This window comes from Chiloscyllium plagiosum, unplaced genomic scaffold, assembly GCF_037043375.1.
Source record: "Chiloscyllium plagiosum isolate Xiang-an unplaced genomic scaffold, Cpla_swu_hap1 HiC_scaffold_41, whole genome shotgun sequence".
NCBI classification, from domain to species: Eukaryota; Metazoa; Chordata; class Chondrichthyes; order Orectolobiformes; family Hemiscylliidae; genus Chiloscyllium; species Chiloscyllium plagiosum.
Genome location: NW_028270179.1, coordinates 36,133,254 through 36,156,971, shown reverse-complemented (window position 1 = coordinate 36,156,971; position 23,718 = coordinate 36,133,254).

Genomic DNA, 23,718 nt, shown 5'->3' with positions numbered 1-23,718 from the left:
TGATCACATTATTCCTATCCAGATGTGCATAAATCCTATCCCTTACAATTCTCTCTAAGACTTTGCCCACAACAGAAGTGAGACTCACCGGCCTATAGTTACTAGGGCTATCCCTACTCCCCTTTTTGAACAAGGGAACCACATTTGCTATCCTCCAGTCTTCTGGGACTACTCCTGTAGACAAAGAGGACATAAAAATCAAGGCCAATGGCTCTGCAATCTCCTCCCTTGCTTCCCAGAGAATCCTAGGATAAATGCCATCAGGCCCAGGGGACTTATCTATTTTCACCTTTTCCAGGATTTCCAACACCTCTTCTCTACATACCTCAAAGCCATCCATTCTACTTATTTGTGCCTCAGTATTCTCATCGACAACAATGCCCTGTTCCTGAATGAATACTGAAGAAAAGTATTCATTCAGTGTCTCCCCAATCTCTTCCGCCTCCACACGCAACTTCCCCCTACTATCCTTGACTGGACCTATTCCTACCCTAGTCATTCTTTTATTCCTAACATACCTATAGAAAGCCTTAGGGTTTTCCCTAATCCTATCTACTAAGGACCTTTCATGTCCCCTCCTTGCTGCTTTTAGCTCTCTCTTCAGGTCCTTCCTGGCTACCCTATAACTCTCAATCGCCCCAATTGAACCTTCACGTCTCATCTTGAGATAGGCCGCCCTCTTCCATTTAACAAGGGATTCCAATTCCTTATTAAACCACGGCTCCCTCGCACGACCCTTTCCTTCCTGCCTGACAGGTACATAATTATCAAGGACACTCAATAGTTGCCCCTTGAACAAGTTCCACATATCATTTACACTCTTGCCTTGGAGTCTACTTTTCCAAGCCACACATCCTAAGTCATGCCTCACCGCATCATAATTTCCCTTACCCCAGCTATAATTCTTGCCCTGTAGTACACACTTATCCCTCTCCATCACGAGTGTAAAAATCACCGAATTATGGTCACTATCCCCAAAGTGCTCACCTACCTCTAATTCTAACACCTGGCCTGGTTCGTTACCCAGAACCAAATCCAGTATGGCCTCACCTCTTGTTGGCCTGTCTACATATTGTGTCAGGAAACTCTCCTGCACACATTGAACAAACACTGACCCATCTAACGAACTTGAGCTATAGCTTTCCCAATCAATATCAGGAAAGTTAAAGTCCCCCATAACAACCACCCTATTACTGTCACTCATCTCCTGAATCACCTTCCCAATCCTTTCTTCAATGATTCTAGGACTATTAGGAGGCCTGTAAAAGACTCCTAACAGGGTGACCTCACCTTTCCTATTCCTAACCTCAGCCCAAACTACCTCAGATGGCAAGTCCTCATCCATCGTCCTTTCCACCGCTGTAATACTATCTTTGACAAGCAATGCCACACCTCCCCCTCTTTTACCCCCACCTCTGACCCGACTAAAACATTTAAATCCCGGAACCTGCAACAGCCAATCCTGTCCCTGTTCTAGCCATGTCTCCGTAATAGCCACAACATCGAAGTCCCAGGTACCAACCAACGCTGCAAGTTCACCTACCTTATTTCGTATACTTCTTGCATTGAAGTGTACACACTTCAAGCCACTTCCCTGTTTACAGGCACCCTCCTTGGAAATTGATGCCATGTTCCTCACCTCCCTACACTCCCGGCCCTGCACCCTGAAGCTACAATCTGGGTTCCCATGCCCCTGCCGAGTTAGTTTAAACCCCCCCCAAGAGCACTAGCAAACCTCCCCCCAAGGATACTGGTTCCCCTCAGGTTCAGGTGTAGACCATCCTGTTTATAGAGGTCCCACCGTCCCCAGAAAGAACCCCAGTTATCCAAAAACTGGAACCCCTCCCTCCTGCACCATCCCTGAAGCCACGCATTTAATTGTTCTCTCTCCCTATTCCTCGAATCTCTATCACGTGGCACGGGTAACAAACCAGAGACAACAACTCTGTTTGTTCTAACTCCAAGCTTCCAACCTAGCTCCCTGAAAGCCTGTCTAACATCCTCAGCACTCCTCCTACCTATGTCGTTGGTGCCAATGTGGACCACGACTTCGGGTTGCTCCCCCTCCCCCTCCAGGACCCGGAAAACACGATCAGAGACATCACGTACCCTTGCACCTGGGAGGCAACATACCAAACGTGAGTCTCTCTCGTTCCCACAAAACCGCCTATCTGTGCCACGAACTATCGAGTCCCCAATTACTACTGCTCTGCTCTTCTTCACCCTTCCCTTCTGAGTAACGGGGACAGGCTCCGTGCCAGAGACCTGAGCCCCGTTACTTACCCCTGGTAAGTCATCCCCCCCACAAGTATCCAAAACGGTATACTTGTTCTTGAGGGGAATGGCCGCAGGAGGTCCCTGCACTGGCTGCTTCCTCCCAGTCCCCCTCACTGTAACCCATCTATCTGCCATCTTTGGAGTTACTACTTCCCTATAACTCTGATCTATGACCCCCTCTGCCTCCCGAATGATCCGAAGTTCATCCAACTCCAGCTCCAGTTCCCTAACACGGTCTTGGAGGAGCTGGAGATGGGTGCACTTCCTGCAAGTGTAATCGGCAGGGACGTCGATGGCATCCCTCACCTCATACATGTTGCAGGAGGAACATTGCACTGCCTTCACTGCCATCCCTCTAAAGCTAACTGTTTAAAAAAAAACTGTGTCTAAATAATACAAGCAAAATTCAGCACTTACCTGCTTGCCACAACAGATGTTATTATTAGGTTAGAGGAGGAGGGCGGGTGGGAGGCACTACCCGTGTAGTGCCTCGGGTTCCTCTCCTTCACGCTTTTAAAGGGGGAAAAAACTAACCCAGCTAAGCTTACACTAACTGCTTCCGGGTCTCGGCTGCCCCTCTGCTTGCCGTCACTTCCTCTGCTGCTCCCGCTCTTTCTGTGAAGGAGAGAGAAAACAAAACACCGATGCCCGCTACAGGTAAGTAATTTTGAAAAAAACTCTTACCTTAGCTGTAGTCTTGAAGTTTATAACCAGTGTTGCTTGTCTTAACCGTTCGAATAGTTCTTCCAACTGAACCATGTGATGAGTCCAGGAATCACGAACCATCTCTCCATCATCCAGATAGACTGCACCGTTTGTGAACCCAGACACATCTGGTGGGTTATTCATTCCAAATGGCGTCACTTTGAATTCATACAGTCAATTTGTAGTTACAAACGCAAAGATTCATTTTTCCTTTCACTTGCGAATAACAACGCTGTAAGTCCAAATTTATGATGTAACTGGTGTGTTAAACTTTCTCTATACAATCTTGGTATTGGGGATGAGACCAATTTTTTTTACAGTGCTGACCTTCCGATAGTCCACTCAAAATCGTTGAGTCTCGTCAGGCTTGGGAACGAACACGATCAGCGAACTCCACTCCCTCTGATTCAGTTCGATGATATCTTTGTTAAGCATTGCATTTACTTTCTTCTGGACTTGTCTGGCTTTGTAAGGATTAAGACATTCAGGGTGTTGTTTTATAGGAACAGCATTCCCTACGTTTGCCGCATTAGTCTTCCTCATCTTGTTTCTGTATATGCCCTCATTCTGCTGATCAAATTTTTGACCTGTTGTTTTGAAGATTAGACAGATAGCTTACGAACCTATCCCACTCCACAAGTCTTCCTCATTGTTCAACATATTTTGAGGCACATCATATTCCACAATATCTGGATTTGATTCGTCACTCTGCTGGGTAGTAACTGATTTCTGTTTCTCCAGATCCTCCCCTCTATTATAATAAGGTCTCAGCCTATTCACATGACATAACTGATGTAGTTTTTTCTCTCTATGTGGCATCTTTACCAGTTTACCTGACTACACTTTTATTTCTCAATTTGATAGTGAACAGTGAACCTGGTTTTGATGGGATCTCGTACCACTTGTAACAATAGTGGAAGTACTAAGTGAATTTTTTCTTCGGTATTCACATTGGATAAATACAATTTTGTTGAGGCGAATAATGACGTACAGGCTACTAGACTAGACGGGATTGACGTTCAAAAGGCAGAGATGTTAGCAATTCCGGAAAGTGTGAAAATACATAAATCCACTAATCCCGGATGGGATTTACCATCGGATTCTCTGTGAAGCCAGGGAGGAGATTCTAGAGCTTTTGGCTTTGATCCTTATGCCGTAATTGTCTACAGGAATAGTGATAGAAGACTTGACGACAGCAAATGTTGTCCCCTTGTTCAAGGAGGGGTGTAGAGACAACCCTGGTAATTATAGACATGAGAGCCTTACTTCGGTTTTGGGCAAAGTGTTGGAAAAGTTTATAAGCGTAGAATTTATAGTCATCCAGAGAGGAATAACTTGATTAGGGATGGGAAACACAGTTTTGTGAAGGTTAGATCGTTTCGCACAAACCACATTAAGTTATTTGCGATTGTGAAGAAGTAGGTGCATGAGGGTAACACAGTTGATGTAGTGTACATGGATTTCAGTAAGGCCTTTCATAGTAGGTCATGGTAACCAATCCCACTCCTAAAAGTCTTCCTCATTGGTTAACATATTTTGAGGCACATCAAATCCCATGGTAGGCTAATGAAAAAATACAGAAGCATGTGATTGTTGGTGATTTAGCGGTTGGCTCAGAAGTTGTCTCGTTGAAAATAGACAGACGGTTGTAGCTAATGGGAAAAGTAGTTCCTGGAGATCAGTTATACTGGTGTACCACAAGGATCTGTTTTGGGGCCACTCCTTTTTGCCATTTTCATAAATGGCATGGATGTGAACGTAGAAGGATGGATTAGTAAATTTGCGGATGACATTAACGTCGGTGAAGTTGTGGATAGTGCTAAAAGATGTTGCAGTTTATTGAGAAACATAGATAAGCTGCAGACCTGTGTGGGGAGGTGTCATTGAAGTTACTCTGCTTGGTATGTAGTTAACTTAGTGTTGTAATGCATGCACAGGATCATATTACAGAGCTCGAGTAACAGCTAATGGTAGTGCGCTTTGATAAGCTAGTCACATCACTGACAGATGAACTAATGCTGAAGACCATGGTTGTGTAATGTGATAGGTTAAGTGTAATGTAGTGAACCAGTGTGACAGGTGATGATTAGTTCACAATTCAAAGCCAGCCAGCATGATTGATTATGTTAATACTATCAGATAAGAGTCGGGGAATTGAGTGCAACAGTCAGACTGTAATGTTGCAAACGTAGAAGACTTTGGTTCGGCCATTCTTCGAGTATTGTGCACAATTCAGATTGCCACATTACAGGAAGAATGTCGCAGAATTGGAGGGGTTGCAGAAGAGATTTATCATTATACCGTCTGCATATTAGAGATTATGAGATCTAAAGACAGACTGGGAAAAAATGATTTTTATTTGCCTCTGCAGAAGGCTGAGGGGAGACCTGACTAAAACAATGTGAATTGCATAGATAGGGTTGACAATCAGTATCTTTTTCCTCAGAGTTGAGAAGCCTAAACCTCGGTGTTAATGCACTTAATTTGTGAGAGGGGTAGTTCAAAGGAGATGAGAGGAACAAGGGTATGGAACGCCCCGGTAGGAATGGTGATGGAGGCACGTCTGATATGGGCATTTCAAAGACAATTAGGTAAGCATGAATATGCAAGGAATGATGCATGGGCCCGGGGCAAGCAGAAACGATTAGCTCAACTTAGTGTCATTTTCGGCACAACATTGTGGGCCGAAGAGCCCGTTCCTGCGTTTTACAGTAGTATGTTCTGCGTTGTCAAAGCTTTGTGCACAGTTCACATGTACATGTTTCTCAGTTAGAATCGCAATTGGAGTTCAGTGCACAATTACAACTGCATATTTCTTATTTAGACGCACTTCTCCACTCCGTATCCCTCAGTTAAACCACGCAGTTCAATGTGACGACCTTAGTCATGATCCCCAACAGTCACAGTCTTTTCCTGGTTGATGTGAGATGGGATTGTCCCTTACAATGGTCCACAACATTCATATTCTCAGCCCGGTCATTTTGAGTAGTGATCCTGCACCCCTCAGTAACCCCAAAAAGAAGGCATGTGTTGGTTGACCTGATCATTGATCAGGCCCAGTTTTTTTTGAGCAGCCAGAATTTGAAAATTGTAACATCAAAAATTATGCAAACACCTGCGACTCGGTGTCCATAATTTAGCGAGACACTGCCTGTTACAACAACACACATATTGTAAAGCTTTTGGCGGTTACAGTGGTGTTGGCACTGCGGGTGTTGTTGTTTCTGAACTGGCATCAGAGGTTCTATTCTTTGGACGCTGCCTGAACTGCTGTGCTCTTCCAGCACCACTAATCCAGATATTTGTTTCACTGACGGCCGTGTGGAAAACAGGTGCAAGATGGGAAATGGAGCGAAACAGGGTTGTGGGGTTATCAGTGATGGTCTATTTATCCCTCTGGTGCAGTGGAACAAGAGGATAGAGAGAGAGAGAAAGAGAAAGAGAGAGAGAGAGAGAGAGAGAGAGAGTGTGTGTATGTGTGTGTGTGTGCACGCACGCGAGAGAGATTTCAATGTATATAAAAGATGAGTTCATATCCAGACAATCATTGCTGCTTTGACGAAACTGAAATTCTTGGGAGCAGGCTGCGCAGTGGGGAAACCACTGTATTGCTCAGTTCGGGTTCTGCAGCTGGCGCGTCCTATTAAAGTCAATGCTAAAGTGAGGATGAAGTATTTTGCAACAAGTGGCTAGATTTCTTATTATACACAAGCAGGAAGCTGGAAGGACACAGTAAGCCAGCCCAGTAGGAGGTGGAGAAGTCAGCGCCTAGTGTATAACCCTACTTCAGGACTGGGGGATTGCGTGAGGGGAGCTGTAAGTAAAGCAAGGTAGGGGAGGGCTGTCGATGAAGAGCGGGGCGGAGTGGTGAATTAGAGATCGGTGAATAGAAGGAGAGGATCCAGCCTGGTTGGCTAATGTGAGGCGTGAACACATTTGGGGTCTGGAAGGAAGACTCCGTAAATGGAATGGAATGACTGAGGTGGGGCTGGAAAGGGTGATTGGGCAGTGAAATAAAGATTATTTGAAACTGTAAACTCAGTGTTGTCTGCCCCAGACTGCAGGCTGCCCATGCAGAAGGTGTGGAGTTTTTGCTCCAATTTGCGGTCTGATCACTTTGACAACAAAGAAGACCAAAGATGATCATTTCGGAAAGAGAATGGAAAGGGAATAGAAATGGACAGTGACTGAGAGGTCAGGTCCACCCTTGTGGGACTGGCTGAGATGCATTTCCGCTTAGATTAGAGTGGTGCTGGAAAAGCACAGCAGGTCAAGCAGTATCCGAGGTGCACAAAAATCGACGTTTCGGGCAAAAGCCCTTCATCAGGGATGGAAGCTAGACTATCTAGACTCTGGTTTACAGCATCTGCAGTCCTTGTTTTTACATAGTGAATTTCAGTTTAGTTTGTGTTTGCGTTAACTACTGACTGCCAACATGAAATCTGCCACCTTGATTTCTTCAACCCTCTCATCCACTCCAAACTCACCCCTTTCAAACATGTAACACGCCACTCTCTCTCCACCAATCCCGGCTTCAACATTAGACCTGAGGATAAAAGTGCCGCAGTGATACTCTGAAGAATGCGTCTCAGAGGCCAAGTGCTAGCTTTCCAATACCATGTCCTAACTCCCTCTTCATCATGATCCAACCATTGCCAACAAGGCAAGCATCACTCCAATGCCCGTGACTTCATCATTCCGGTAATCTCACCTCCACTGCTTCCAATTTGATCCTCCCCGAACACCACAGTGACCATTTCTACCTGTTCCTGAAGATCCATAGCCCAACTACCCAGTCAACTCAACGTTTCCAGATGCTCCTGCCCTACCGAACCCATCTCGTCCTATCTCAAATCACCTCTCTCATCCTTGGTTCTGGCACTCTCAACCATAACCGGGAGACCAATCAGGACCTCCGTCGCTGCAAAATCTTCCAGTTTCCTGGCCCCAACGCTTTAAATTCACGTTGGACATGTAATCGTTATACGGTCCAAATGTCACAAGGATGGCCTTCAAACCCTCAGCGACTTCCTATCCAACAGGCCCATCTTGACCCTAGAACAATTATCACCTCCACATTGCTGTAACAGTTGTCATCTTTAATAGTTTTTTCTTTTACTCCTCCCATTTCGTCCAAATCCAGGACATCATCTTTGGGCACTCAGATGTGCCCCAGAACACCTGCCTCTTTGTCGGCTACGTCGAACCTTCCCTTCTCAGCACCTGCAGAGTCGTTGTGTCCAACTCTTCCACCGTTACAGGAAGCAGTGCATTGAATTCACCTACAACTGTGGCCCAGCCCTCAAATTCACTTCATCCATCTCACGCACTTCCCTCGAGTTTCTTGGCTTCTTCATTCCATCTCCAGTGACAGTTTCCAGTTGGATGTTTATTCTAAACCCACAGACCCTCACTAACAACTGGACTATAACTATCCACAACCCAATATCCTCCAAGGACTCCATCCCATTCTCCGGATTCCTCCACCTCCGCCTCATCTACTCGGATGAGGAGACATTCCATTCCCAAGTATCCCGGATGCCCACCTGTTTCGAAGAGCGTGCTTTCCCGGATCTGTCATCCACAATGCCTCCCCCGCACCACCTCCAGTCCATGTTGCTCGACTCTAAACGGCCTCCAAACGTAATAAATAGAAAGTCCTCTTTATCTCCACCCACGAATCTGCATATCAAATGCATCATCTTTAAACCCTTCTCACAACTCCAATTAGACTCCACCACCGAGAACGTCTACCCTTCAGCACCGCTGGGAACAAGGACCGTTCCCTTTGCCAATTCTTGGTTTGTGCCTCTCTCCCCACGAAACACCCCAAAACACTAGGTAAATTCCACTGCTACTGTCGACGGTCTGGTCTGCTGAGCACCTTCAAGTCTCTTGACGAAGATAAGGGTCGATCATTAGTACCTGCTTGGGACTCTGTGGGCATTCGTGTTCGAGACGCAGTTCGCAGCCAGGATCAGATGCTTGTACGCCACCGCACAGTGTCCTGTTCATGTTAACGGGTCCCTAAAGGCGCCCCTTTACATTGGGAGAGGATTACATCAAAGTTGCCCATGTCTGGCCAGATGCATTCCCTGTGTGTAGAGCCTGTCCTGCTCGACATGCAGATGAGATTGTTGAAAGTGAAGACGACGTTGTCAGCATAAGACTAGAGGACCATACCCGTGCCCACGCCACGCAGAATGTTAGTTATCCAAAGCCCGGTGTGCACCAAGTTTGTCATACTGAATGTATCACCCCTAATTTTCCTTCTTGGAAGACCCCTTGAGCATGCAAGTAGGCGCAAAGCAAAAGTACCTTCGGTCAGCGTGCACAAATAACCCTAAAAGGGATTCATTATCTCCTGTGCGCATCCAGCAGTCTTTCTCTACTTGTGGAGTATATTACTGTGCTGCCTGTATCCCCTCTACTTGATCTAAAACCTTTTGGCTTCCCCTATTTTGGGAGCTTGTGGTACTCACACAGTTTTTTTTTTAATGCTGCTTATCTCATTGCTTTGTAAACGCAAGCATTTATTCATGTGATTGCGTCATCAGGAGTGGTATGGCAGCACACTTTATCATAGCTATAGAGGAGGGGAGCATGATAGCCTGTGAAAGGTTGTCAATGGACAGGGCATGCTGCAAGTGCCTTCCAGAAAAGGTAAGAAAACCTCTATGGTTCCTCAGGGTTTGAAAATTATGTACAACTCCAAACACATATCTGGAGTCTTTGTCAATTTTAACAGACTTTTTGGCAGCAGGTATACCCGCTCTGGGAAGGGCAAACGTTTGCACTGAACTCCCTTCTTTTAGCGCAGTTGTTTCAAGGGTTTCAAAAGATATGCTTATCGCGTGGACAGCTAGCATTTGGTGATCTGAGAGCCAAAACTAGGAGACAAGAAGTGTGTCTCGATTTTCTAACTGAGTTTCAAAGAGTTCATGGGGTGGAGTGGCAATCTTTTGGATTACATGCTGACCATCATGGTCTCCTGCTGGGGAATCCAGTACAACAGGGAGAAGGGTGACTGGCTTTAAAGCAGGGGTGCGCTGAAGCATAAGCTAAATATGAGAAAGTAGGACGTCCTCATTGCTAGTTCAGTTGACGGAGTAAATTGCTGTGTTGCTGCGGAATTAAACAGCATACAAGCCGGATAAGGAACGGAAACAGTACACAGATTACAAAGTACAATTGGGATGGACTTTTCGAGCATTACAGGGGCAGCCGACAAAGCTCATAAACAGATGGGAATTCACCTTACAACAGATGGTTACTATACAGGAGAACCCCATGCAGTTCTGTTAGAATACCTCATGCATATCCCTCGTTTTGAGGAACATAAATCTGCAACGACTGTGAATAATTAGTGAAGCCAGATTAAGCATTTATTGAGATACTTAAAGGCTAGCGCTATTTCAGGTGTCGAGTTCACCTGGGTTATCTACGATGTCGACCGGAGAGGGACATCAGTAGGTCAATAGTGCGGTATCCAATGTCTGCAGGAATTCACCATGCTCAAAAAGGACAAAAGCTTAGTTCATGTACTGGGAGGAGAGAGGTTAATACTGGCTGTGAAAAGATCCTGAGACAGTCATCTATAGAACATAGAACTTCGAAGAATACAGCGCAGTACAGGCCCTTTGGCCCTCAATGTTGCGCCGATCCAAGCCCACCTAACCTACACTAGCCCACTATCCTCCATATGCCTATCCAATGCCCGCTTAAATGCCCATAAAGAGGGAGAGTCCACCACTGCTACTGGCAGGGCATTCCATGAACTCACGACTCACTGAGTAAAGAACCTACCCCTAACATCTGTCCTATACGTACCACCCCTTAATTTAAAGCTATGCCCCCTCGTAATAGCTGACTCCATACGTGGAAAAAAGGTTCTCACGGTCAACCCTATCTAAATCCCTAATCATCTTGTACACCTCTATCAAGTCACCCCTAAACCTTCTTTTCTCCAATGAAAACAACCCCAAGTGCCTCAGCCTTTCCTCATACGATCTTCCCACCATACTAGGCAACATCCTGGTAAACCTCCTCTGCACCCGTTCCAGTGCCTCCACATCCTTCCTATAGTATGGCGACCAAAACTGCACACAATACTCCAGGTGCGGCTGCACCAGAGTCTTATACAACTGCAACATGATCTCAGGACTCCGGGACTCAATTCCTCTACCAATAAAAGCCAGTACGCCATATGCTTCTTCACCGCTCTATTTACCTGGGTGGCAACTTTCAAAGATCTGTGTACGTGGACACCAAGATCCCTCTGCTCATCCACACTACCAAATATCCGACCATTTGCCCAGTACCCCATCTTTTGGTTACTCTTACCAAAGTGAATCACCTTTCTGCCCAGTTCTGCAGCTTATCTATATCCTGCTGTAACCTGCCACATCCTTCCTCACTGTCAACAACTCCTCCGACTTTCGTATCATCTGCAACCTTCTAGCCCCTCCTCCAGGTCATTTTTTAAAATGACAAACAGCAATGGTCCCAAAACAGATCCTTGCGGAACACCGCTAGTAACGGCACGCCAAGATGAACCTTTACCATCAACTAGTACCCTCTGTCTTCTTCCAGCCAGCCAACTCCTAATCCAAACCTCCAACTCACCCTCAATGCCATACCTCCGTATTTTTTGAATTAGCCTACCATGGGGAACCTTATCAAACGCCTAACTAAAATCCATACACACCACATCTACCGCTTTCCCCTTGTCCACCTCCTTAGTCACCTTCTCAAAGGATTCAATAAGGTTTGTGAAAAACGACCCGCCCTTCACAAAACCATGCTGACGATCCTTGATCACATTATTCCTTTCCAGATGTTCATAAATCCTATCCCTTACAATTCTCTCCAAGACTTTGCCCACAACAGAAGTGAGACTCATCGGCCTATAGTTACTAAGGTTATCCCTACTCCCCTTCTTGAACAAGGGAACCACATTTTCTAGCCTCCAGTCTTCTGGCACTCCTCCTGTAGACAACGAGGACATAAAAATCAAGGCCAATGGCTCTGCAATCTTCTCCCTTACTTCCCAGAGAATCCTAGGATAAATGCCATCAGGCCCAGGGGACTTATTTATTTTCACCCTTTCCAGAATTTCCAATACCTCTTCCCTACATACCTCAAAGCCATTCATTCTACATAATCTGAGACGGTGCAAACGTCTGTCGGCCAAACATTGTACTGTCTTTTGGCAGTGCTGCATCTTTTCAACGGAGGCCTTATGTGCATCCTGAGCTGGATAGCGCATCAATGAAACAGTGCCATACGTGCAGGCATCAGGTGAATCGGAGGCCACGAACAAATCATTGGCATACCGAACCAGGGTGCTTTGACATGACACGTGGCGGTCCTTCAGGGCCTGGTGTACCATGGAGGCACATACGGTGTGTTCTCCGTGTACCCTTGGGGAAGCTCTATCCATGTATATTGATGGCCGCTGTAAGTAAAAGCATAAAAATGCACTGGCGTCGGGTGGCAATGTAATTGTGAAAAAGGCCAAGTAGAGGTCAATGGCGGAAAAAAAATAGCCAGTTACAGGAAGGTTATTCCCGATCGCATTGGTGTCTGGCACCACTGTGGAGCAGGGGAAAGCAATGCCATTGACTACCCTCCAGTCCTTCACAAATTTCCACTGTCGAGATTTTCCAGGCTGACGAATATGGAGGATAGGAATGATTCGGGGGCTTGTGACAAGCAGCAGGATGCTTTGCGAGAGAAGAGAAACAAAAACTAGTTTGAAGCTTCTTTGGCAGCTGGTAGGGTAGCTCCATTTTTCACGGAAACGATATGAGGCAGAGCCGGTAAATCTAGGCCTGCATCATTAGTGTGTTGTGCCCATAATGCTTTTGGCACATCGTTGAGCAAGGACGGACTTCATAGAAGGGGGACGGGCAGCCTCTGTGAGATAAAGGTTGTATCTTCGAATTAGGGGAAACCACACTCACGAAACTATCCCTATCCTAAGTGACCAACCTGCATGGATTTGGAATCCACAGGGTGCAGGGAATCAAATTCCTTTGACAGGCCGTGGAGTCTGTGCACCATGGGCTATAAAAACTGTGGGTGCCTCGGGCCTTTAACTATGATTAAAACACGAGGTAATGAGGCGGGGTTACAATGGAAAAGCGGTCTTTGATTGGCAGTGAACGGAACATCCGCAGCTAATCCTTCCTTACCACCACAACACAGGCCAGTCAATGTCAGTGTAGATGGCACATTGAGATAAGGGTCTGCAATAGTGGGATAAGGGGGGCCGAGTTTGAAAGGTAAGCTGAAGTGCAGTTTAGCTTGGACAGAAAGTGACTAGTCAGAATGATCCAGTGGAGGATAGTGGTCGTGGGAGACGTAAAGGCAAGCAAGAAATACAGGAGGGAAGCGGTAAGACAAGTACATACAGCGTTGCCCAGGAAGTTCCATGCGTAAAAGGAAGGAGTAGGAGAGGACAGAGTTGGAACGGTAGCCAGAGCGGCCTTCAAACGAGGTAATTACAGTCAGAGAGGTAATTACAGTCAGAGAGTTCCAAGGAGAGGGTCTGTGGAGAGCAGTGACTCTGAGCTTGCAGAGAGTCTGGAGGCAGAGAAGGGCCACCAGACAGGAAGAGGACGGTATAACAGTGTTGGGGACAGCGAATAGACTAAAAACAACAGGAAATGTGATTGGAAAGAGGTTGAACCATGCGTCCTCCAAAGACATCCACAGTGGAAAATGTGTTGGAGCTGAGAGGAAGGGTCACTGAGGGAGTTACAGATGACTGGGTGGTTCCATACTCCACCAAAATTGAAAACCACAAGCAGGTGTCTCAACGTCCATCACGGGTTTTCAATGGGGAGGTGTATTGCGAAGGCCTGGAAAGCCTTCTTCATGCAGCGCCCCTAAACATTAAGTGAGATAACGGGTTGTGGAGTGTGAATGCAGACTTTTGAGGATGCTGTAACGTGGAACTTGGTGTTATTGCTGCGACCCGTGTTGAGGGGACGGGACCAGCATTCTCAGGCCTGTGGCATAATTTCTCACATGCTCTGCATCTGTCTCTGTCTTAATCACTATCTTGGTATGTCTGTCGCGGGCTTTGACAAATGATTCCATGTCTGTGTTAATCGGGGGCATGCCTCTCTTGCCTCTATTCATCTGTCAACCCACATTGGTAAGGGCAGTGAGACGAGGATCCCATTGCATTTGCCGCCAGTTGAGATTATAGAATTTGGTGGTCTGGACGTGGCGGGGTTACGTACAATTTGCAAGGGTCTGTGCAGCAAAACTATTATTCTCAGAGACAAAAAAGTGCGGGCAGTCTACTCCTAATCATCTGAAACGCAGGCGCAGAAATCGAGTAAAGGCTCATTAGACTGCTGTAGACAGCGTGTAACTTCCGCAAAGTCCATCTGTTGTTGTGCTGCTGCCGTACTGGCAGGCATCACGGCAGCCACAAGCCAATTTGCTCATGCATCTCGATCAGTCAAAGGTACCTGTGGCATGCACGGGAGTCTTTTATAACTGCGCAATGGGTCCTGTACACGATATGCATGTCAGTATGGACGTCCTGTGGCAAGCAATTGCAAATACTGCAGATTTGTTTTCGGCAATTGTTAAACGGTGTCACACTCTTGAGTGGATCAGGGCGTGTTGGAGCATGTTGTAATCCTCAGCATGAGTCCAAGGCTTGTCGAGTGGCGTGTTGCCAACCAATAGTCGGGGAAGTTGATGTTGATGACCATGGCCCCCAGATCGGTGATTGTAAGGCGCCGATGTGGATTCGGCACCCGGCTGTTGTTGCTCAGTGGAGCCACCGCTCGAGGCTTTCCAAAGTTGTGGTTTTGCCACAAGGCCTCAGCTCACCGTGTCTTGTTGCTTGTTAGTAGAAAGTGGCGAGGATGAGTGGCGCCAAAGGCAGCGATTTCATCCGTAAGAGGGTATGGGTCTGAGGAAGGGCGAGAAGCTTTATGGTAATGAAATTTATAAGGTGGACAGAACAGAACCTGGAGACGCCCCAGATGAAAAGCTGTTGGGCGGCTGACGGCAATCTTTATATTTAGGTGGCTGATGGTCTTTTGCAACTTCTTTAAATGTATCTAAACAATGCAACATGTAATCAGTTTCCCAATAGGGGTCGCTGTACTTAACCACAATGTTTATCTCCAGGAATCAATCTCTTCCAATTTAAAAGAGCCTCATTAAGACCAGTTTCTGTTGGATCACCAGTGCAGGTTGGAAGTGAAAGGAAAAACTTAGCTACTGTCTCCTGTCATATCGGTGGATGACCATAGCAGCACCAGGGGGGTTACTACCTCTTTTTTGCATCGAACATATTATCATGGCGCTTCAGTGTCTTTTCCAAGGGGACAAATGGGCAGGGGTGGTCTTTCTCAGAGGGACATGGTTTGCTGGAGCTTATATTTAGAAGTCATTTACCCCATCATCACTTCCCCAGTTCCAAAGCAAGAATATAGGATCTGTGAAGAAATGAACAAGAGAAAACACAAAGACAAGCCGCACTAGCTACATTGTCATTCCCTTAATGTCGCCTTAAAATATAAGACGTTTTCCTTCTCTCTCTACAGGAATCTCAGTGAGTCTCTCTCTCACTGCAACCCGCAGGTCATCTCCCCTTCAACCATGTCTTGAAACAGACTCCCTCACCTATTATACTCCATGCTACTTTCTCCTCATCCCCACCCCCTCTCATTTATCTCTCCACTCTGCAGACACCCTGCCTCTATTCCCGATGAAGGGCTTTTGCCTGAAACGTCGATTTTCCTGCAGCCTGACGTGCTGTGCTTTTCCAGCACCACTTTAAACTAGACCCTTAAAATTATACCAAACCGATGGCAGCAGTCCTTCCAATCCCGTCTTGTCGCAACGTATCTCCCTAAATAGGGATCAGACTACCGATTCAGGTTAGGATAATGCATGCATTTCTTAAAATCAAATAAACTTCAGGTTCACTGTATATTAATGAGCTATCCTTTCTCAGACCTTGAGTCCATGCACACGACATTTGCAAGCTGATTAGCAGCATGGCTGCAGACAAAAGAAAAACTACAGATGCTGGAGTCCAAAGCAGAGTAGCAGTTGACTTTTCTGGTATAACCCTTCTTCAGTCCTGAAGAGGGGTTACACCCAGAACATCGACTTCTACACCGCTTGATACTGACTGGCTTCGTGTTTTCATCCAGCTTCCTGCCCGACTACTTTGAGAAATTGCTGCAAAGAGGCAGGCCAGCAAAAAAAACTTCTACACCCAACCGAAATAATGACTTTTACATTTATTTCGGTCAGCCTCTACCACTTCACCTGGCTGTTGATTCCATACCTGCACCACACATTGTGTAAACAAGTTGCCACTTTGCTCCCGTTTAAATCTTTCCCTATGCCCTCGAGTTTGGGCCTCACCCACCTTGGGGAAAAGACCTTGTGTGTTTACCCTATTCATGCCCCTTATTTTTTCAAACACTGTTATATGTTCTCGGCCTCCCATGTTCCTGGGAAAACAGCCCCATCTTCTCCTAAATACTCAAATCCTCCATCCCTGACATTTCTGGTAATCTTTTCTGAACACTTTCAATTTCCACAGCATCGTTCTAATGGCAGGGAGATCAGAATTGCAGATAGTATTCCAATAGTGGTCAAATTGTCACAAAACTGGTCTCTTTTTTCTAACACATGTACTTTTTCTCAAGGATACGGCGCCCCCAATTTATTTTCATAGCGTTCATAAATCTCTTCGTCTCCGAGATGACTAGTTTAGTATATAGATGACAAAACAGTGTGAGAGACCTTTTGTTTACATGTAAACAGATGAGACTTCACATCAAAGTGGTCAGACTTTAGAAGTGTGGCTGAGCAGTCCGCTCAAGAACTAGTTAGGAGTTCAGCTGTGTGGAAACAGGCTTCGAAACTTACTTCTAACTTCAACCCGGAAGCATTTGTTCCATTTTTATTTTTTTTTTAGAAGTGTTTGCTTTTTGGGAATATTATGTATATTCGGGACAGCATAAATAAATCTAGTTTGGAGAGACCGAGTTCTGTGGAGGGTTCTTTATTCTGATATTTATGTTTCATTGTGTAATTTTGTGAACACATTTCTGTCTGTTTTTGAAAACCTGGTAGTTAACCGAGCTAACTTACTCCCCGTACTTGTCACTGCACACTTACCGAAACAAATTGCAAAGTTATAGTCTGGGACGCCTGCTTAAGAATGTTTTAAATTGACTGGTCTCGTCCATAACAGATTGGGGGCTCTTTCGGGATTTTAAACAGCGAGTGATAGGTACTAGTGTATTTATTTTGGGTGTTGATTTAGTTGGGTAGACAAATCATGAGATAGAAATGGCTCTTCTAGTCGCCAAAACTCTTATGGAAGTGAATGGGGTGACTTTGGAGATTTTTCAAAAAAGTGAATAAGATCAAACCTCAGGATTTAAAAAACCAACTCGGACTGGACCTGCCTGCTTCTACAAGGAAAGGAGAGATAATTATCGTGGTAGTTCAGCATTTAAACTTTCTGGAGAAACCATCAGAATATATAGAGACGGCAAGGATTCAAAAGCAAATAAAGCAGCTTGAGTTAGTTTCGAGAGAAAAAGAAAGGACTGCAGAAATGAAAGTTGAAGTTACGATTAGAAATGGAAGACAGGGAAAAGAAAGAGTGTTTCAACCTCAGAAACTGATACTTAAAAAGAAACTCAGCTTAATAGGCTGGGGATAAAGGCTGAAGATAACCTTTACGAGGAAGTAGTGCGAACTCATGTGGAAGAGTAGAGAGTTAAAATGGTAAGGTTAGCTGCAAAGATGGCTGATGATTATGAGCTGGTCCATAAAACACGTCTTGCCTTCCAGAAGTAATTTCTGTTAATGAAGGATAGAAATTTTGGCAAAACGCAATCCTCATATGGAGAGGGAATGGTAGATCTTACCTTTGGCTAAACAAGAAATCATTTAATGTGACAAAGAAGTCGGAATGCTCCTGTCCTTTCATTGTAATAAAGTGTGCCACGCTAGTTCACATTGTTTTCAGGTTAGGAGAAAGCCAAATGTAGGAAAACCAGCCCATTCTTGGAGTCATGTTGGACTACTTTTAAAAAAAGCACAAAAGAAGTTAGACAACTGCGTCAGAATGTAAAAGATGATCAGAGTTTGATTAAGGAGGATGTCCAAATCTGCTGAAAAATGTACATGCAAAGGCAAATTTTATTCACATAGGCCAGTTAAAGGTAAAGAACTCACAATATTAAGGGACACAATATCGTCTCACTCTTCAAAGCTGAACAATGATGAGCTATGTACTCCTGAGGGAAAAGGTACTGGTAAAAGGAATTCTGGTGAGACAAAAAGCGCTCAGTTATGTAAGGTTAGTGAGGAGAGTCCAGAGAACAGTGGAGAATTTGTCGTGAGAGTGCTGTACAAACTCTCCGCTCCAGGAACATTATTTGACCTTGTAAATGATATGTCTGATTCACCAGTAGGCCCACTTCCTGCTCTAGTTGAAAAACCAATGGAGACACAGGCAATTCAAAAAATGAAGCCTGTTTATTCAAGAAGTTTCCCCGACTGTGTGACCACAAGATCGCAGAGACACAAGCTGAAGCAGGAGAGATCCAAAACACAGATAAGGAAGCTGGCATAGTTTTATCAGGGACAGTTTCTGATCCGGTACGTGGGACATAACAGGAGCAATTAGGTAAACTTACAAATATCTTTACCCCTGCTAATCTGATTGATTTACAGCAGAAAGATGAGAATTTAAAACAATTATATCAAAAGGCATATACAGAGAAAGAGAGTGAATGCATCCCTGTGTGTTATTCCTTTTTTGGTAAATATATTTATTCGCAAAAATCTTTTTCTGACTTTGCAAAAACATAAAGTTATTGATAATATAACAAATAACGGTATAAAATAACGCAAATTACAATACAACTACTGTCTACTGACGACTAAGCTACCCAATAATACAATAAAGCACTGTGCAAAATAACTGAGTGACTCGTAAAACAAAAAGAAAAAAACAGCAAAAGAATACACACGATCCCAAAATAACAATGTTTCGTGCAAATCAACTCCAATAAAATGAGAATGTTGCATATATACACGTATTAACTCAGGAAACCCCCTGTACAAACCTAGCCATCCTGGTTAAACGAACATCACAGTTAAGAAAGCAAACAGATCTGTGTCCAAATAACTCAAAAAGGGTTGTCATGTCTGAAAAATGTCTGGAGTGTGTTGCACCATATTTGTGAAGAAATCCAAGGGAATATGCTCCATAAGTAATTCCGCCATCCCAACAACATCAGTACATTCTTCCATGCACATTAAGTGAGAATATTATATAGTTTCCTCCCATGTCTGTCTAATGATTATAAATTCGGTAGACCTAAGAAGAGATATATTGAGTCTACTTTAACTTCGATTCTCAATTTCCTCCTGATCACTCTCACCACAGTTTTCCAATAAACACGGAGTTTGTGGCATGTCCTGTACCAATGGGTAAGAGTATCTGCACGCTTTCACATTTGGGGCACATTGGAAGTGCCTCTTTTTAAAACTTCACCACGTGGTACAGTGTCAAATAAACCGTGAGCACAATTTGTAACTACATAGTACATGTCATATTACAAATGCAGATCTTTTGTAGGTTCTCCAATACGATATCCCATGTTTTAGAAAAGATCATAACTTTTAGCTCTTGCTTCCTAACCTCACATAACGGTTTTATATCCTGCCAGTCCCTTACACCCAACAGGTGACAGAGGGCAGTAAGCAAAAGGCTGCTTGTGGCACGTAGCAACAACCTCTCTGTGTCGGACTTGTTGGGCTTAGTGAGAAGCGTAGTTTTGATTAGATTCGATTAGATTACTTACAGCTGAAAAATGTGTTGCTGGAAAAGTGCAGCAGGTCAGGCAGCATCCAAGGAGCACGATAATCGACGTTTTTGGCATAAGCCCTTCTTCAGGAATGAAGAAGGTGTGCCAAGCAGGCTAAGATAAAAGGTAGGGACTGCTACTGCCCCCTTGACCATGATCCCACCTCCCACCACCAAACCATCATCGCCCAAAGCATCCATAACCTCATCACTTCTGGGGACCTCCCATCCACCGCCTCCAACCTCATAGTCCCACAACCCCGCACCGCCCGTTTCTACCTCCTGCCCAAAATCCACAAACCTGTCTGCCCTGGCCAACCCATTGTCTCAGCCAGCTCCTGCCCCACCGAACTCATCTCTGCATACCTCGACACGGTCCATTCCCCCTTAGTTCAAGAACTCTCGACCTACATTCGGGACACCACCCACGCCCTCCACCACCTCCATGATTTTCGCTTCCCGGCTCCCAACGCCTTATCTTCACCATGGACATCCAGTCCCTATACACCTCCATCCCCCATCACGAAGGCCTCAAAGCCCTCTGCTTCTTCCTTTCCCGCCGACCCAACCAGGACCCTTCCACTGGCACCCTCCTTCGACTGACTGAACTCGTCCTCACTCTGAACAAATTCTCTTTCCAATCCTCCCACTTCCTCCAAACAAAAGGAGTAGCCATGTGCCTCTTCGTCGGATATGTGGAACAGTCCATCTTCCGCAGCTACTTCGGTGAACTTGTGGACCAGGCCTGTCCTTTTGCAACTCCATTTTGGCAATGGTCCACAATTCTATTCGGTTGAAAATGGAGTTGCAAAAGGACAGGCCTGGTCCACAAGTTAGAGGTATAAAATGGGACAAGAACGGTCTTGACAGTATTTGAGGTGAACTTTCAAAAGTTGATTTTGGGAGGTTATTTGCTGCTAACGGGAGGTCTGGTGTGTGGGCATATTTTAAAGGTGAGATAAAATGAGCGTTCAGGGCCAGCATGGATGCTTTAGTGTTCAGGGCAATGCTGACAGAATAAGGAAACACCGGCTGACTATTGAGGCTCTGGTCAAGAAAAATGGCGCACATTTCCGGTACAGCCAGCTGGATCAAATGAATATCTTGAGGAGCATTGAGGGCTGGAGGAATGCACTTTGGACATAAATCAGGAATGCAAAAAGGGAACATGAAATGGCTTTGGCAAATAAGTTTAAGGAGAATCCAAGGACAATAGACAATTGTATTAAGGGCAAAGTAATAGCTGGGGAGTTAATGTGGACCCTTACTGATCAAATAAGCCATTGATGTATGGAAGCACTAGACCCTAAACAATTATTCCAATTCAAAACTCACAGTGTACAAAGACGAGAGAACTCAGCAAAATAAACAGTGATTGGTTAGTGCTATCGACTAGGGCAGATCACTCAACATACTCTAATGCAGCAAACCCAGAGCATGACATTGCAATTTTTTTCATTAATTGTTCAGCGAAAATTGCCCGGAGGAAGTTAGCTGGGTTGATTAAAACAGACTGAAATGTATTCACAAAATTGCGCAATGAAACACAAAGAACAGAATAAAGAACATCCTACAGAAATCAGTCTAACCAAACTGGACTAAAGTATGCTGTTCCGAATATACACAACAGTCCCAATAGGAAAAGCCCCTTACAAACAGTCAAAATGGAACAAATGCTTACAAGTTGAAGTTAGAAGTTCAGAGAGAGATTTGCACAGCCTGTTTCTACGCAGCTTAACTCTTAACTACTTCTGGACTGAACTGCTCATTAAGAGAGCTGCTCTCATCGCATTCATTGTAAAGGTTACTTCGAAAACATGACCACATTGGCCTGACGACATATAAACAAAAGGCCTCTTAAAGTCCAATGTCATCACTGCACCAAACTAGTCATCTTGGAACCGGGGCAGTTTTATCACCATTCAGAAAAAAAAAAATCAAGGACACAGCATCCTTGAGATAAAAAATAGGTTTCCAAAAAGGGACCAGGTTTGTGACACCTACCCCCAGTAAAATAAAGAACCATCAAATGAAAAGACGGCTTCATTTTTAAAATCCTTCATAAACAAACTGGCTAGTAGTCTAAGGCACTATGCAGAATCTACACATGTAGACATACACAACTACATGCAAATTCAGACCATTGTATACCCTCCACCGACGTTCCCGTATCTCATTCAAGTCTCAATAACGCATTAACAATCACGTTTTCCTGATCTGCCTCATGCACACTTGTCAAATTGAATGTGTGCAACAAGAGCTCCGTCTAAACAGTCTGGCATTTTTGTCCTTAATTTTTTCCACAATGTTAATGTGTTATGATCAGTGCAAACGATTGTCTCAGCTGCATTGCTGGCAATATACACCCTGAAATGCTGTAATGCTACGACCAAGTTTAAAGTTTCTTTCTCCACCGTTGAAAACTTCTGTTGAAGAAGGTTCAACATCCTGGAAAAAAATACTCGATATATCTTTCTATCCCCTCGTGCTGGCAATATACACTCTGAAGTGATGTAATGCTACGACCTACTTCAAAGTTTCCTTCTCCACCGTTGAAAATTTCTGTTGAACAACGTTCAACATTCTGGAAAAAAAAACGATGTTTCTTTCTATCCCCTCGTCATTGTCCTGCAGGAGCACAACGCCGACACCCACATCACTGATAACGATAGCCAGCTTGAAAGGCTCCATGTAATCTGGTGTGGCTAATACTGGGGCAGTGATTAACACAGTTTTTCAGCTGCCGGTTGCCTTTTGACAGTTCGCTGTCCACTGAAACTTCCTGCCCTTTTTAACGAATTCGGTGAGTGGAGCAACCACACTGCTAAACTTCAGTACAAACCCTGGGTAAATACCACTTCATCGCAGGATCCATTGTTCTTTTTTTTTCGTTGATAGTGTGGGAAATTCCACAATTACTTTCATTTTCGCATCTCCTGAGGCCATTTGTCCATGTCCAATAACATGGCCCTGGAAGGTGACTTGGGCTTTGGAAAATTCACTTCTGGCTAGGTTTAGCACAGAGCATGCCTTCTGAAGTCGATCAAATACGTCCGATAATTTTTGTAAATATTTATGTCCATTAGTGTCTTAAAATCACCAGTTCATCAATATGCACCAAAACAATTGACAAGGATGTTGTCATGGTTGGAGGATTTGAGCTGTAGGGAGAGGCTGGGCAGGCTGAGGCTGTTTTCGCTGGAGCGTCGGAGGCTGAGGGGTGACTTTACCGAGGTTTACAAAATTATGAGGGGCATGGATTGGATAAATAGACAAAGTCTTTTCCCTGCGGTCGGGGAGTCCAGAACCAGAGGGCATAGGTTTAGTGTTAGAGGGTAAAGATATAAAAGAGACCTACGGGGCAACTTTATCACGCAGAGGTTGGTACGTGTATTGAATCAGCAGCCAGAAGACGTGGTGGAGGCTGGTACAATTGCAACATTGAAGGGGCATTTGGATGGGTAAATGAATATTAAGGGTTTGGAGGGATATGGGATGGGTGCTGGCAGGTGGAGCTAGATTGGTTGGGATATCTGGTAGGCATGAACAGGTTGTACTGAAAGATCTGTTTCCATGCTGTACAGCTCTCTGACTCTATGACTGTATGCACTACATAGTTGGGTAATCCGGCAATGTCCGTATTAGTGGCTGGAATGATGTTGAACTGATATAATCCATCTGGCATTACGAAATCCGAAACGACCATTGTTCTCTCTCACAGAGGTACTTGCAAGGAGCCTCTGAGCAACTCAAACTTAGAAATGTAAGTTTCTTGTCCCACTTTTTTGACACAGTCATCCAATCGTTGAATTAGATCTACATCAGTTTTTGTAATGGCGTCGAATTCGCGATGG